Source organism: Plecotus auritus, assembly GCF_963455305.1.
Source record: "Plecotus auritus genome assembly, chromosome: 6".
Classification (NCBI taxonomy): Eukaryota; Metazoa; Chordata; class Mammalia; order Chiroptera; family Vespertilionidae; genus Plecotus; species Plecotus auritus.
In genome coordinates, this window is record NC_137773.1 from 38,017,709 (window position 1) to 38,034,314 (window position 16,606).

Sequence of the window (16,606 nt, forward strand, 5' to 3'; positions counted from 1 at the left end):
ATCATACCAAGGTCCTCTAAAAGCACATGAACTTCTTTATTCATAATGAAATTGAAAGCTGGGTCTCAAAAGAATAACAAAATATCCAAGCACCTCTGGATCGTCTACATTCTTTAAAAAAAGAAAGAAAGAAGGCTTATTTTTAAGAAACAGAAAATGACTACCAACTTTCCTCAAGATGAAAAATTCTACATTTCAAACATCTTCCACGCCTGAAATATTGGTGGTAACAACTGATCGCTCACTCAACAATATGTATATGTTGGGTAAAAACAAAAAACAAGCATAAAACAAACTACATGTTGTTTGCGAATGGTTTTTTCCTTAGTTAAGAGAATATGTGTCTAAATTTTCCTAGATGTGAGATCAGCTTTGTCTGATGTTTCAAGATTCATTCATTCATTTACATATTTTACTGAGCATCTACTAGGCCCTTTACACAAAACGCGTAAATTCTGTACACTTTCTGTGCACTGACCATCATCACCAAATTCCCCTACAAAAGCTTATCATTTACAATAATTGCAGCTGAAGAGTAATGCCAACGTTGTTTCTTGCAAGCAAGAAGTCAGCCCACTGGGGCTTTTCAGCTTTTAATGCGGCATCCAGCGAGCCCTACCTACCACACACGTTACCAAAAATCGCAACCAAAGCAGCAAGCGCTGGTACAACAACCTGTACGAGTAGCACGAGCTCCTCCGGGGAGGTGGTCGGGTTCTCTCCGGCCCAAAACTGAGCCGCGGCGAGACCCGCGGGCGGAACACGCCTGACGCCCCAGGCGAGCGTCCCAGATCCGGGGCAGGGGTCCCCGCCCCTCCCCAGCCCTCACCTGCAGCACCCGGCCCTCTCCGCCCTCCCCCGGCTCCACCCTCCCGACTCCCAGACCCGCAAAGTTGGGGGGAGGGGTCTTCATTTCCATTTTACACCGGCTGGCGGGGGGCTCCCTCAGCCGCCCGCCGGCCGTGAATTCTGAACTGAGCAACCACTTCCCGGAGGTGAAGGAGGAAAACCCCAAGGCAAGGGCTGCATGAGGACCTCACCCAGACCTGAAAATGGAGCCGCAGGCTCAGCCCGCAGCCCGCAGCGCGCGGCGGGCAGGACCGGGCCGCGCTCGCCCCTGAGCCCTCGGCGGCAGGGATTCGGGGCTTCGGACCCCCGCCCAGCAGGCCGCCACCGCGAGGCGTGGGGGCCGGTGCACCACCGGCGCCGCGCGGCACTCACCGTCGTCTTTGTCTCGGCCGCCCGCTCCGGCCGCAGCCGCTCTCAGCGCCGGCTCCGCGGCTGCTACCACCCCCACGCCCGCAGCTGCGCTCCCCGGCGCACTCGCCGCTTCCTGGCCCCGCCCTCCCCGCCCGGGCTCCCGCGAAGGCAGGGCGAGGGGCGGGGCGAGGGGCGGGCGCGCTCTTAGAGCCGCCGGAGGGCCGCGCAGCTGCCGCAGCGCCGGCCCCGCCCCTTGTCCGCCGGCCCCGCCCCCGCCGGCCCGGGGCGTGGCCTTTGCCCGCACCCGGCGGCGCGCCGCTCCCTGGCGCGCCGCGGGGTAGGAATCCCCTCCGAGGCGAGGGGAGCCGAGGCCGGGAGCTGGGGATGGAGCACGCGCGGGAAGGGACGCGCCAGAAGATGGCGGCCGGGGCTGGTGGGGGCGCGCGGGAGCCCTTTCCCACCCGAGGCGGCGGCCCGCGCCCCCTCCCAGAACCGCGCGGAGGGGTGGTGCCTGCGCTCAGAGCGGAGCCATGGACTCCCCGAGGCGAGCGAGGCTGGTGCTGAGTCTTCCGACTAGTTAGTTGTCTGTCAGTTGGTGGCAGTTAAGAGATGCCCTGATATCATCGGACCATGCCTTCCCCCTTCCCCCCTTTTTTAAAGCGAATATCAGAGTCGTTGAATCCGTCATCAGCTGGCTTAGGGCCGAGACCATCCACCTGGCATTTGAAATGTATGAAATTAGTTGTCTACTGGATCGCTGAGACTCCTTTAGTTGTACATGTTACATATCCCCAAAATCAGAAACACACGAGTGCCCCCATCTAGTAGCCAAGACTTTGCTAAAATGCCTATAAGTTTTCAAGCCTACAATACTTGGGATATAGTCATGTACATCTTCCACATCTCCATTGACTATATCAGTGCTACATTCGTTTTCTCTTTCCCCTATGTTTAGAGTTCTCCCTTGCACAAAAAGCAACTCAAGACCATGCCACAGTCCTCATAGTTAGTTGCTCAGGCCAAAAACTGCAGTCATCCCTGGCTCCTCTCATTCTCTCATCTTCACCTCCAATCTGTTAAGCAAACCTGTTGGTGGTTGCAACTTCAAAATAAATCAGAATCAGACCACCGGTTACCTGCATTACTTCCATCTTCTCTGGCCTTCACTAGCCTATGGTCTCCCTGCCTACCATCAGTTCAGTCTATTGTCAAAACAACAGTGAGCATATCCTCTTAATAAGAAGTCAGCTCCCATCTCATCCAGTCAAAATCCTCCAATGGCTCCCTATTCATTCCTTGCTAAAGCCAGGGTCTTTACAGTGTCCTACAAAGCTCTTGGGTGTGCCTTTCCCTATCCCTCTCTGACTCCAGCTCCAACGGCTCATTGTCCGTGAAATATTCCAGACAGACTAATATTTAGGGCCTTTGCCAGAGCCATTCCCTCTGCTGGGAACATTCTTCCCCAATGTCCACCTTCACTTCTACTACCTCCTTGCACATATCTCACCTTAATAATAATGCTTAGCCTGACCACGCTATCTAAAATTGCAACTGTCCAAACCCCAACTCTTAATCCTTGCTTTTGTTTTCTTCCCATGACTCTTCAAACCTTGTAACAATCTTTTATTTATTTTGTCTGTTTACCTTTTAGTGTCTGTCTTCCCAATTAGAAAAGGGATTTTTTTGTGTTTTGTTCAATTGATGTATCCCAAGTGCCTACAGTAAATGGAAAAAATTTTAAGTCCCTCGAGATAATAAAAAGTTCAAAACAGACAAACAAAAACCAATTTTTTATTTTAAACTTCCTCTTGGTTCCAATTTCTATGTTTACCATAAAAGCCTTACCTATATTATAATTGATTTCCTAGTTGTCCTGAGTACAGTGATAACTTGACACTTAATGAAATTTTTCTAACCAATGATATCCTGGTATTCTATTTCACTTAGTGGGAATAATGTGATAAACTAGAGGAAACCCAAAGCTATATTAATTCTAGAAATTTCCTAGTACATACAAAACAGAAAATTCTGAATGTGATATATGTCTTTGTAAACTTTCCTTTGAATTACAAATGTAGTCATCATGTGTGAATGCTTTAAGTTCCTATTATTTATTCATAAAGGTTAATATTCATTAAGTAAATATTTATTTTAATATTTTTCATATTTTGTGTATAACTTATCATATGTAATTGAATACCTTGATAATATCTCATTTCAGTTGCTATTCATAACCCCTCCTGTCAGTATAAAAAAAGAAAAATCAATTCAGAAGACAATTTCATTTAGTGGAAGGATATTTTTTATATAAAAGTCTGTATTATAATCATTTGCTCAGTATTATATTTATAGCATAGTCTCTTTACATATTTAATTTGTCCTTTATGATTTAAAACAATTTAAGGCTACAGATTATCCCTTACAATTTGGATTATTTTTTATAAAATTAAATAGACTACTTTTGTTTAAAAAAAAAACATTGACAATGTGTTTCACAATGTCAAAATATGAATTACAATAATATAAAATAATAATTTTTCAGAGTCAAAATTATTGCTCTTTGAAAGAAACAATTTTAAGGGCTGTCCTTAAAATTGTTACCAAATAAAATCTTCTTACAAAAGGACAGGGTAAAAAACAGACACTATTCACAAAGTATACATTGAACATGCTACTAAAAGTACATGGCAACTGTTATAGTACAAAAGAAACTGTTTTAGAGAAACCAAGATAGCGGCATAGGTAAACACCTAAACTGCTGCCTCGCACAACAATTTCAAAACCACAACTAAAAGACAAAATGGACATCATCCAGAACCACAGGAAAGCTGGCTGAGTGGAAATTCTACAACTAGAAGGAAAGAGAAAAGCACACTGAGACTCACAGGAGCTGCGGAAGGCAGAGATGCGGAGGTGCGCGCGCGGAGAGGGCTGGCAACTGAGTATACGGCTGGCTTTCTCAATCGGGAGGGAGACAAAAGCTCCTGACTGCTCTGAACTCCAGTTCCAGGCGAGACTCTGGGGATGCAGAATCATACGGGGAGAAACTGGACTGTCTGGCAGTGGGCGAAACTCGAGGGCGGCTTTCTCTCAGAGTTCCTTGCAGCGATTACCACGGGACACTGAGACCCAGGGCCTCTTAGGGCAGGGCTGACGGGAAGCCATTGCTGTTTGCTCCACCCTGAGACTCTGCCCCATCCAAGCTGAACACAGAGGCTTTTGAAAGTCTTATAAGGGTGTCTCCAGCACCAAAGTTCTCCCAGTGTAGACACAGCTGATCCTCACAGCCAATAGGCCTGGAGGTCAGTTCCTCCCAGTGATACCAACAACAATCAAGGCTTAACTACAACAAGACTGTGCACACAGCCCACAAAGGGGTGCACCAAGAGTGTCCACCTCAGGTGACTGGGGAGGCTGAGCCACTGGGCCCTATAGGACACCTACCACACAAAGCCACTCTATCAATTCAGGGAAGCAGCCAAAATGCAGAGACAAAGAAACAGGTCACAAATGAAAGAAATGGAGGAAAGCAAATGACTGAATATAGAGTTCAAAACCACAGTTATAAGGTTTTCCAAGAATTTTCTAGAAAAGGCCGATAAATTTAGCGAGACCCTTGAAGATATGAAAAAGGACCAACTAGAAATTAAGCATACACTGACTGAAATAAAAAATAATATACAGAGATCCAACAGCAGACTAGAGGATCGCAAGAATCAAGTCAAAGATTTGAAATACAAAGAAGCAAAAAACACTCAACGGGAAAAGAAAAAAGAATCCAAAAAGTTGAAGATAGTGTAAGAAGACTCTGGGACAACTTCAAGCGTACCAACATCAGAATTATGGGGGTGCCAGAAGAGAAAGAGCAAGATACTGAAAACCTATTTGAAGAAATAATGACAGAAAACTTCCCCCACCTGGTGAAAGAAATAGACTTACAAGTCCAGGAAGCGCAGAGAACCCCAAACAAAAGGAATCCAAAGAGGACCACACCAAGACACATCATAATTAAAATGCCAAGAGCATGCCAAAACCAGTTTGGCTCAGTGGATAGAGCATCGGCCTGCGGACTGAAGGGTCCTGGGTTCGATTTCGGTCAAGGGCATGTACCTTGGTTGCGGGCACATCCCCATTGGGAGGTGTGCAGGAGGCAGCTGATCGATGTTTCTCTCTCATCGATGTTTCTAGCTCTCTATCCCTCTCCCTTCCTCTCTGTAAAAAATCAATAAAATGTATTTAAAAAATAAATAAAAATAAAATGCCAAGAGCAAAAGACAAAGAGAGAATATTAAAAGCAGCAAGAGAAAAACAGTTACCTACAAGGGAGCACCCATACAATTGTCAGCTGATTTCTCAACAGAAACTATGCAGGCCAGACGGGAATGGCAAGAAATATTCAAAGTGATGAATAGCAAGAACCTACAACCAAGATTACTCTACCCAGCAAAGCCATCATTCAGAATTGAAGGGCAGATAAAGAGCTTCACAGATAAGAAAAAGCTAAAGGAGTTCATCACCACCAAACCAGTATTATATGAAATGCTGAAAGGTATTCTTTAAGAAGAGGAAGAAGAAGAAAAAGGTAAAGATCAAAATTATGAACAACAAATTCTTATCTATCAACAAGTGAATCTGAAAATCAAGTGAATAAAAAATCTGATGAACAGAATAAACTGGTGAATATAATAGAATCAGGGGCATAGAAAGGGAGTGGATGACAATTCTCGGGGGGAAAGGGGTGTGGGGGTGCAGGAAGAAACTGGACAAAAATCATACACCTATGGATGAGGACAGTGGGGGGGTTGGTAAGGGCAGAGGGTGGGGTGGGAACTGGGTGGAGGGGAGCTATGGGGGGAAAAAAGAGGAACAATTGTAATAATCTGAACAATACAGATTTATTTAAAAAAAATAAAATAAAACAAAAGAAACTGTTTTGCACATTTACTAGTTCATAAACAAAAAAATGACCTCCACAAAAATAACATGGTACATCCGTATTGTAACAAAGAATGGAAACATGAACACTGAGGACAACAGTAAGCAATGTGTTGGTCTAACCAACTGCTATCACTACTCATGAGTTCATGTAGCTGTCACCCTGGCCTGATTTTCTCATCTTTTACTTAAATATATTTTCCTTCAAAAATTTTAAAGCAAATGTATTTTTTTCTTAAATATATGCTATTAATATTTTACTAAAACTTCTTTCTAAAATTTGATACCAGCTACTTTTCACATACAGGAGAGATGGTAAATGGAGTCAGAGGCTAGAGTTCAAACTCTACTGGATAATTAGTTGGGTGACCCTGAGCAAGGTTCTTAATGTTTCTAAACCTGTCTTTTCTTCTCACTTAATGAGTCCATAATAATACCTCCATGAATTGTTGGAAGAAATCAGTGAGACAACTCAAGCAAAGTTCTTAGTCCTGGCGCTGGCACATGTTAAGTGCTGGTAAATACTAGCATTATCATTTCACAAGCATATAATTAAGCTCATTGCCCTATATTTGCAATTCTGAGAAAATAGCTCATAATAGGCCACAAATGGGATGGCTTGAGTTCTACACCAAGATAGTATAATATGCAATTAACTGAATATTTTTTAAGTGGCACTAACATTTTTTTCTACTGCCACTATGTGCCAGGCACAATTTTAGGCAGCAAAGGAAGCTAAGTGAAGTAGGCCAAGACCAAGGATAGCTTTATAGTTGAATGACAAGAGACATATAGTTAGTAAACAATTATTTTTAAAGTAGTATGACCATACTTCTTGTTTGTCAGGGACGCCTCTTGTCCTGGCTTAATGGTTATTTGTGCCCCCTTTTATTCTCAATGTGTCCAGGTTTGGATGACTAATTATGTGGTCACCTCTAGATAGAAGTATGTGTACAGTGATTGAGGTACAGAGAAAGAATTATCAGCTCTGTGTACTGCTATTGAGACTTAAATTGCTCCTTGAAAGGAACATTTAAATTTGCCAAGTGCCATTCTATCAAGACTGGGAGACATAGCAGCTCTCTACCTAATACACAGAAACAAACACGGGGGGCAGGGGGGGGGCAAAATGAGGAGACAAACACGTAACAAATGTTAGAACATAATAAAACTCCAGAAAAAGAACTAAACAAAATGGAGACAAGCAATCTATCAATGCAGAGTTCAAAACACTGATTTTAAGGATGTTCAATGAACTTAGTGGAAGAGTAGATTAACTTAGTGAGAACTTCAACAAATAAATAGGAAACACAAAAATAGAGATAGAAAAAATAAAAAAGGATGGTCAAAAATGAAAATACAATAACTGAAATAAAGAATACCTTAGAGGCAATCAGCAGTAGATAATATGAAGCAGAGGACAGAATCAACAATTTAGAAGACAAGGTAGCAGAAACACCCAGTCAGAACATCAAAAAGAAAAAAATAATTAAAAAATAACAGAATAGGGTTAAAGGACCTCTGGGATAATAATCAAAAGCACCAACATTTGCATCAGAGGGGTACCAGAAGTAGAAGAGAGAGCAAGGAATTGAGAAACTAGTTGAAGAAATAATGATGGAAAACTTCCCTAACCTGATGAAGGAAATAGACCTACAAGTCCAAGAAGTACAGAGAGTCCCAAACAAGATGAACCCAAAGACGCCCACACCAAGACACATCATAAGTAAAATGCCAAATGTTAAAGACAAAGAGTATCTTAAAAGAAGCAAGAGAAAAGTAATTAGTTACCTACAATGGAGTTTCCATAAGGCTGTCTGCTAATTTCTCAACAGAAATTTTGCAGGCCAGAAGGAATTGGTATGAAATATTAAAAGTGATTAAAAACAGGGACCTACAACCAAGATTACTCTATCCAGCAAGACTATCATTTATAATCAAAGGACAGATAAATATGAATAATAAAATGATATTAATTATATACCTTTCAATAATTACTTTACATTTAAACAGATTAAATGCTCCAATCAAAAGACAGAGACTGACTGAGAGGATAAGAAATGGACAAGACCCATGCATATGCTGCCTACAAAAGACCAAAAGACACACACAGACTGAAAGTAAAAGTATGGAAAAAGATACTTCATGCAAATGGAAATGGAAAAAAAGCAACAAGCTGAGGTAGTAATACTTATACTAGACAAAATAGACTTTAAAACAAAGTCTACACCAAAAGATCACAAAGGACCCAAAATTCTATTTCTGGGTATTTATCTGAAGAAACCCAAAATACTAATTTGAAAACACATGTGCATCCCTATGTTCATTGCAGCATTATTTCTTTCTTTTTTTTTTTAAATATATTTTATTGATTTTTTACAGAAAGGAAGGAAGAGGGATAGAGAGTTAGAAACATCGATGAGAGAGAAACGTCGATCAGCTGCCTCCCGCACACCCGCTACTGGGGACATGCCCGCAACCAAGGTACATGCCCTTGACCGGAATCGAACCTGGGACCCCTCAGTCCGCAGGCCGACGCTCTATCCACTGAGCCAAACCGGTTTCGGCGATTGCAGCATTATTTCTAACTAGAGGCCCAGTTCACAAAATTCGTGCATGGGAGGGGAGTATCCCTCAGCCTAGCCTGCACCCTCTCCAATCTGGGACCCCTCGGAGGATGTCCAACTGCTGGTTTAGGCCCGATTCCTGTGGCAGTCGGACATCCCTCTCACAATCTGGGACCACTAGCTCCTAACTGCTCACCTGCCTGCCTGCCTAATCACCCCCTAACCATTGCTCCCCTGCCGGCCTGATCGATGCCTCACTGCTCCCCGCCCCCACCGGCCTGATTGCCCCCAACTGCCCTCCCCCACCAGCATGATCACCCACAACTGCCCTCCCCTACCGCGATCCACCTCCTCCACTGGACCCGCCTCCTCCGCATGAGGCAGCAGAGACGCTAGGACCGGCCTTCTCCATGCAGCACGGAGCCGTGGGACCCACAGGCCTCACCATGTGGAGCGGTTGCCGGGCCCCGCCTCTGCTGTGCACGCAGCCATCTTGTGATGGCCATCTTGTGATGACGTGAGGGCATGATGATCACCCAGGCTATTATTAGTATAAATAGCCAAGATACTGAAGCAACCTAAGTGTCCATCAATAGATGATTGGATAAGGAAGGTATGGTACAATGGAATATTGTTCAGCTGTAAGAAGAGTGAAATCTTGTCGTCAGGACAACATGATAACCTAAAGTTATTATGCTAAGTGAAGTGAGTCAGAAAGAGGAATAGGTGGGGTCTAAAAACCAAATTAATAAACAATACAAACTCATAGACACAGAGAACAAACTGATGATTGCCAGATTAGAGGGGGTTGAGGGATGGGTAAAAAAGGGGAAGGAATTAATAGGTGCAAATTGCCAGTTATAAAAATAGTCATAGGGATGTAAAATACAGCATAGTGAATGTAGTTAATATTATTGAAATAACTATGTATGGTGTCAGAAGGGTACTAGACTTATCGGGGTGATCATTTAGCAAGTTATATAAATGTCCAATCACTATGCTATACATCTGAAACTAATATAATATCACATGTCAACTGTAATTGAAAAATTAAGAATAATATTTTAAAATACAAATAAATAAATAAATTGGCCAAGCAGACCAAAAGAAAGAAGAAAGGCAGAATATTTCATTTTTATTATTCTGAATCAAAACCAAAGTTTTTCTATACTTAAGAAACTAAGTAAAACCCCTTGATCAATGTTATGTAAATAGTTTAGGGATTTCATTATTTTTTCCTGATGATGTAACAGGGGCACTCCAAGACACAAATAATACAGCATGTATTCATTTATTTATACAGTAAATATCTATTGAACATCTATTATGTATACATGGTCTGTTTTCAGTGTGACAGAATATACAAAAAAAAAAAAAAATGTATAAGACCCAGGGAAGCATCGTAACATCCAGTGGCAAACACCAAGTATCTTAGCTAATTATTCAACCAGATAATGAGACACATAGCACTTGAAGTACTAGTATGATTTGGACAAGTGGTTGACCAACTCAGAGAACTGTAGTCCATGGCCCTTTCTGTGACTGAAGCAGCCAAAGGTAGGAGAGGGAACCTAAGTCAAACTTGATACTTTTACCCAGAGATGACCCTTGCTGCTCATCAAACCACAAATATTCATTGAATGTCTGCTGTTTGCCAGGTAGCATACCAAGTGCTGTGGGAAAACTTCACATAAAGCATGGCCTTTGTCCTTAATGAAATGTCACACAGCAACACGTGAATAATTAGACACCGTAGCCCTGCGAATGCAGTGGAGGGGGTCTGTACTGATCAGAAAAGTGTCTTGGAGAGGAATTGGAAGTGGGTCTCTGGGAAGAAGGGAGTCAGATCAGTGTTTTCTAAACTATGGATGTGCACACCTCTTGTGGTGAGAGAGATGGTTTTAGGTAATAGGTAATGCTACACTTCAGAGGAGCTGAGGTGGGGCAAGGACGGAGAGTGGTAACTTGGGGTACATGCAGCTTGCCTAGCTTCAACACATTGCCTGTGATACAATCGCACTGTAGGCCCTCAGCTAAAAAACAAACAACAAAACAAAGCAGGAAAAGAGTTAGGATTTGTAATAAAAAAATGCCTCTGGGCACAACCAGGAGCCTTTTTGAGGATCATTTTGCTATGTCAGGTTACAGACCACCCGTGATTAAGAATTTCATTTTTCTAGCCGAGACCGGTTTGGCTCAGTGGATGGAGCGTTGGCCTGAGGACTGTAAGGGTCCCAGGTTCGATTCCGGTCAGGGGCATGTGCCTTGGTTGCGGGCGCATCCCCAGTGGGAGGTGTGCAGGAGGCAGCTGATCGATGTTTCTCTCTCATCGATGTTTCTAGCTCTCTATCCCTCTCCCTTCCTCTCTGTAAAATATCAATAAAATATTAAAAAAAAAGAATTTCATTTTTCTAAATAGTTATGTGTCAGGTAATTCATATTTAAAGTTAAAGTTAAAAATATGAGTCAGCTAAAACAAACCTCTCAAGTAAACCGTAGTGGCAGTAAAGAGAGAAGGGACGTGGCACTTTAGGGAACACATAGCTTGGCGAGCAAAGCTTCAGTAACTGGCACATAACAGGTGAGTTCCCAGGGGGAGCAAGAGCCTCAATGGATGTTGAGCTGAGTACTGGCCGACGGCTGAGAGAAGGGAAAGGAAAGAGTCCGAGAGGCAGGTAAACATGAGGAGTGGAGTTGGCACTGGGCCTCAGGCAAGGGGAAGGTGCTCTGCCCTGCACCTTGAGGAAGCTCCCTGGCCCAGAGGAACCTACTGGGGATGTGCCTGCAACCAAGGTACATGCCCTTGACCGGAAAAGGGTCAGCTCTGGGTAAAAGTATCAAGTTTGACTTAGGTTCCCTCTCCTACCTTTGGCTGCTTCAGTCACAGCAGAATAGGCCCGAGTGTCCTGTTAGGAAGCCATGTAGCAGGCGTCAGCAGGACTTCCATCTCCATGATTTACAAGGGCTCCAGCAAGAGAAAACATGGAGGCTCCAATGTACCTCCAGGTGCCTGGACATTGAGGCCTTAAAACAGGCAGGACAGCCCAGTCAGTGGCTGAGCATCGACCTATGAACCAGGAGGTCACAGTTCGATTCCAGGTCAGGGCATATGCTTGGTTTGCCAGCTCCATCTCCTGGGTGTGCAGGAGGCAGCCAATCAATTATTTTCTCTCATTGATATGTCTATCTCTCTCCCCCTTCCTCTCTGAAATAAAAATATATGTAAACAGGCAGCACAGAAACTTTATACTTCCTCCTAGCGTAGAGATCTACATGTTGTTTTCACAAAGAACGCAAAAGATGAGTAAAATTCAGAGGGAAAGTTGGAAGAGAGGGAAGATGACAAACCAGGCTTCTTCCCATCCCATCTTCCACTCCTCCCCCTAGTTGGTGTTTTATTTATTTTTATTTATTTAAATATATTTTACTGACTTTTTACAGAGAGGAAGGCAGAGGGAGAGGGATAGAGAGTTAGAAACATCAATGACAGAGAAACATCGATTCAGCTGCCTCCTGCACACTCCCTACTGGGGATGTGCCCGCAACCAAGGTACATGCTCTTGACCGGAATCCAACCTGGGACCCTTCAGTCTGAAGGCTGACACTCTAGTCACTGAGCCAAACCGGTTAGGGCAACCCTAGTTGGTGTTGTAGTGCCTGCTTTTGTCCCCACAACTAGCTAAGCTAAGCAGCTGGAGGATTCTGATACTTTGCCCCTATGTGGTACATGCCCTGTGTATCCCTAGGACTGTAGTGAGCAGATTGCTGAAATGCACCATCCACTCCCTCCAATATCCCATGCCCTCACCCCTGGAACCTGCGAAAAGGATGACATATCATCCCCATGATTATGTTACCTTATATGTCATAGTTGACCTTAAAATAAGTTATCTGGGGGTGGGTCTGATCTCATTACATGGGCCCTTAAAAGGACAGTTTTCTATTGCTATGGAGACAACCTATTGATAGTCTACTGTGCTGCAGGCTGTTGGCAGAAGTAGAAGTTAGAGACATTTAAAGCATGAAAAGGATTTGATGTGCCATTGCTGGCTTGTAGATGGGGCATGGGGCACATGACTAGGACTACAGCTGGCCTCTGAAAGCAGAGAGTGGCCCCTGGCCGACAGCCAGCAAGGAAACAGGGGCCTAAGTCCTGTACCCACAAGGAACTGAGTTCTGCCAACAACAAAACTGCACTTGGAAGCAGATTTTTCTCCCAGTTTCCAGATGAGAACTCAGACTTCCAGGCACCTAGATGTCAGCCATGTGATACTGTGAGCATTGAATTCAGCAACACCATGCTGGACTTCTGACCTATAGATAATATAAGCTAATAAATGGGTGTTGTTTTAAGCCACTAATAGTCACTTGTTACACGGCAAAAGGAAACTTACACAAACACTGTCACTGAATTAACCCTTCTCTTGATAGGCTGTGAGGTGGCCCTATAGCCTCGAGTGTAGCTGAGCATCCACTCTTCTCAATCCACAAAGACAAATGGATCAATTCTCAAGCAGTAGTAAACAAGCCTGGGTTGTTTGTGATTCTGTGGGGAGGGGAACCATGAGAAAAGACTGGAATTTCTGATATGTGAGGGACTTACATTTTCTTTTGGAAAATAGACATTAGTTTGAAGTAACAGATGGGTGAGACCTCACAATTGTGGGTGGCAGAATTTCTGGTAGCATATGGTGCCAGTCTCTGAAAAGGAAAGGCAGTGTCCTCTAGTGAAAAGAGGATGATCTCTAGGATAAGGTGGATATGAGTATGCTCTGCAGATTGCTGGCTGTCTGATCATGGGCTTGTAGGAAATTTCTTTTTATATGTTTGTTAATCCTCACCCAAGCATATTTTTCCATTGATTTTTTTTTTTTTAAGAAAGAGTGGAAGAAAGAGGGAGAGACAGAGAGATAGAAACATCAATGTGATAGAGACACATCGATTGGTTGCCTCCTGCACATGCCCCAACCAGGGCCGGGGATTGAGCCTGCAACTGTGGTATGCGCTCTTGACGGAAATCAAACCCAAAACTGTTCGGTCCTCGGGCCAATGCTCTATCCACTGAACCAAACTGGATAGGACTGTGGGAAATTTCTTAACCTCCTCTGAGCCCCAGACTACTTATTCTAAAATAGCGCAGAATTGTTTTCACAGCTTCCTTGCAATGTTTTTAAAGCAAAAGTAACTAAATTATAGCATATACTGGAACAGAGCTATCCTATAGCAATATAATGCATGCCACACGTGTAATTAAAAATTTTCTAGGAGCCATATAAAAAAAGTAAAAATAAACACAGGAAACAAATTTTAATAATATATTTTACATGACCCAAATATATCAAAATATTGTCATCTCAACATACAATCAATATCAAATAATATTGACATATTTTGCTTTTTATAACTAAGCCTTCAAAATTGTTTGTATTTTTTATACTTATAGCACATCTCAGTTCTATATAGTCATGTTTCAAGAGCTCAAGAGCAACATGTAGTTAGTGGCTACGGCATTGGACAGTTCAGCACTAGACCTCTAAATAAATATCTCAATACGTTCTCCTTTACTCTCTGTTAATTATAAAACAAGTATAAGTAGGTGGTAAATAGATAATTATGGATACATGAGAACACACATTCAAACACACCGCTCTCTGGCACATACCGAACCCAAATGGTTTTCTTTTGTTTACCATCATTTAGTTACGGTGAGTCACACTTCGGTTAGGGAATCAGGGTATAAGTGGTACATGGGTTTCCAATTTCAAATTCCACAACATACCACAAATCAGAGCTACATAGCCAAAGTAAAGTAATACTAGGAACCATGATAGCTAGGTTAAACAAAAACCTATCTTGCACAAAAGAATACACATTAGTTTTTAAAGTAACTTTAGTAGAGGATTATATATTTATTTCCTTTGCTTTTTCTTTGAAGACATTGGACTAGATTTGTGGAGTCTACATAAGCTTGTTTTTCCTTTCTAAGACAACATCTCCATTATGTGAGAATTAGGACTAAAGCAAACCAGAACTTGCAGGAAATAGGAGCAATGCACAGCAGCCACATAAAGACTCACACAAAATCTGTGATACTTCTACTGGGATCTTCAAAGATGGTTCAGGCAGTGATCTTGGCCCTAGGGTAAATACACTCAGATAGAAAAAAATAGGACACATCCAAAAACGTGTAACACAAGGTGGGATATGAAAGAGATACCAAAAAGTATACAACAAATATCTATAAGAACAGAATCCTTTTAGTGGGGATGAGGGAAGGTTGCCTAGAAAAATGTCCTTTGTGAGAGGTTCTGAAGAATGGTCTTTAAAGTATGGTTCATAGGGCTCAATTCAACTCAACAGATATATGCTGCTTACCTACCGAGTGGCAGACCCCAACACAGGCAGGGGAGATTTACAACCTAGGCACCTAAGCTATTGGGATGGGGATGGAGACTGGTAAAAAGACAAGTAAACCAGCAAGACAAGGCTGTAGGATTTCAGCAGCTCTTTGCACCTCTGACATCCCTCTGCCTCTGAAGTCTTTCCAGGTTCTCCCTCTTGTACCCACAACATCTTGCTTCTTCTCTATTTCTGACCCCCCTTTAGAATACAAATCTTGGTCTTACCTTGTTCTCAGGCCAGCCTGGCCTTGGGATGCATGTTTCATTCTCTGGCTTCTACCATGCAGCCACAAGACTCAGCCCAGCCCCTGCTCTGGCTCTAGGGCTAGTCAGGAAGCTGCTGAATCAAGATGCTGCCACCACAGCTTCCGGCTCCAGCATTACTCTAGTGTGAAGAGGAAGTTGGGCACAGTTTGCTGAGTATTATCATAGAGATAGTTCTAGGGTAGGGTATTTAACTCAGCCTGTGGAGATCCAAAAAGGATTCCCAAAAGAGCAGGTGCTTGAGAGAAATTATCCAAAAATAAAAGGAAGGATGAAATTTTTGGGGCATTAAAGAACATGTAAGAAATCAGGGAGAAATGGGAGTGTGGTGCCCTTAGGGAACTGGAGGATGAGTACAGGGTTGGAGAAGGGTACACATGGGCATGGAGAGGAAATGATGCTGGACCTGCAGGAAGAGACTAGGTCATACTAAGGAGTATGGCTTTATTTAGAAGATGACAATAAGTAGGCAGAAAGACAAAATGTACTAATGATGTTGATTTAAGAATAAAGCTTATATGGACATATCATTAATGCATCATATATAACCTTTGAACTTAAAAATATTCTTGCTTCGATTACTTCCTTGAGAAGTTCCAGGTGACATTCATTCCATAAAGGGCAGTATATGAAAAATGGAAATGGAATATAGTACCTACATGATTATTTCATGTTCATCTCTTTATTTTTAAGAAATCATCAGTATTGTAGAGGTTAATTTCTTCCTAGTTAATTTTTCATTGATCTGAGCAGTTTTTTATTAACTAGAATTATCTTTTTATAAACAACTAGAGGCCCGGCGCATGAAAATTCATGCACTGGAGGTGGGTCTCTCAGCCTGGCCTGCCCCCTCTCACAGTCCGGGAGCCCTCAGAGGCAGGAGGCGACCCGGCAATCAGGGGAAGGCGACACTTCATCACACCTCTGCTGCTGCCACTGCCGGCAGCGCAAGCCTCAGCTGGCCCTGGTTACCTGAGCCTTGGGCGGCCATGGGTGGCTGCGCAGCTGCCATCTGAGGCTTGCCTGCACCTCAGGCGGCCCTGGGCAGCTGGGGGGCTGAAGGAACTGGGGGACTCGAGAGGCAGGTGCGCGCCTGCCATCCTGGTGGGGCTGAGGGGAGGGGCACTGCCATCTTGTGGCTGTGGGCGCTGCCATCTTTGAGGGCATGGCAGTCAATTAGCATATTCCCTCCTTATTGGCTGTGGGTGCTGCCATCTTTGCGATGGCATGAGGGTCAAT

The 16,606-nt window shown here is 43.3% G+C and overlaps 1 protein-coding gene across 3 annotated transcripts in view; it reads right to left on the reverse strand.

Annotated features, from left to right (window-relative positions):
- CDC42SE2 (CDC42 small effector 2) overlaps positions 1–15,406 on the reverse strand; it is a 102,954-nt gene extending 87,548 nt beyond the window's left edge. For 2 of the 3 annotated variants that reach the window (XM_080672898.1, XM_080672900.1), the window contains exon 1: positions 1,222–1,354. The gene's annotated coding sequence lies outside the window, so the exon portion shown is untranslated. Of the gene's footprint in view, positions 1–1,221; positions 1,355–15,328 lie in introns of those variants that run through there. The other variant, XM_080672899.1, reaches the window with a different exon arrangement.
- Positions 15,407–16,606: the final 1,200 nt, after the last annotated feature.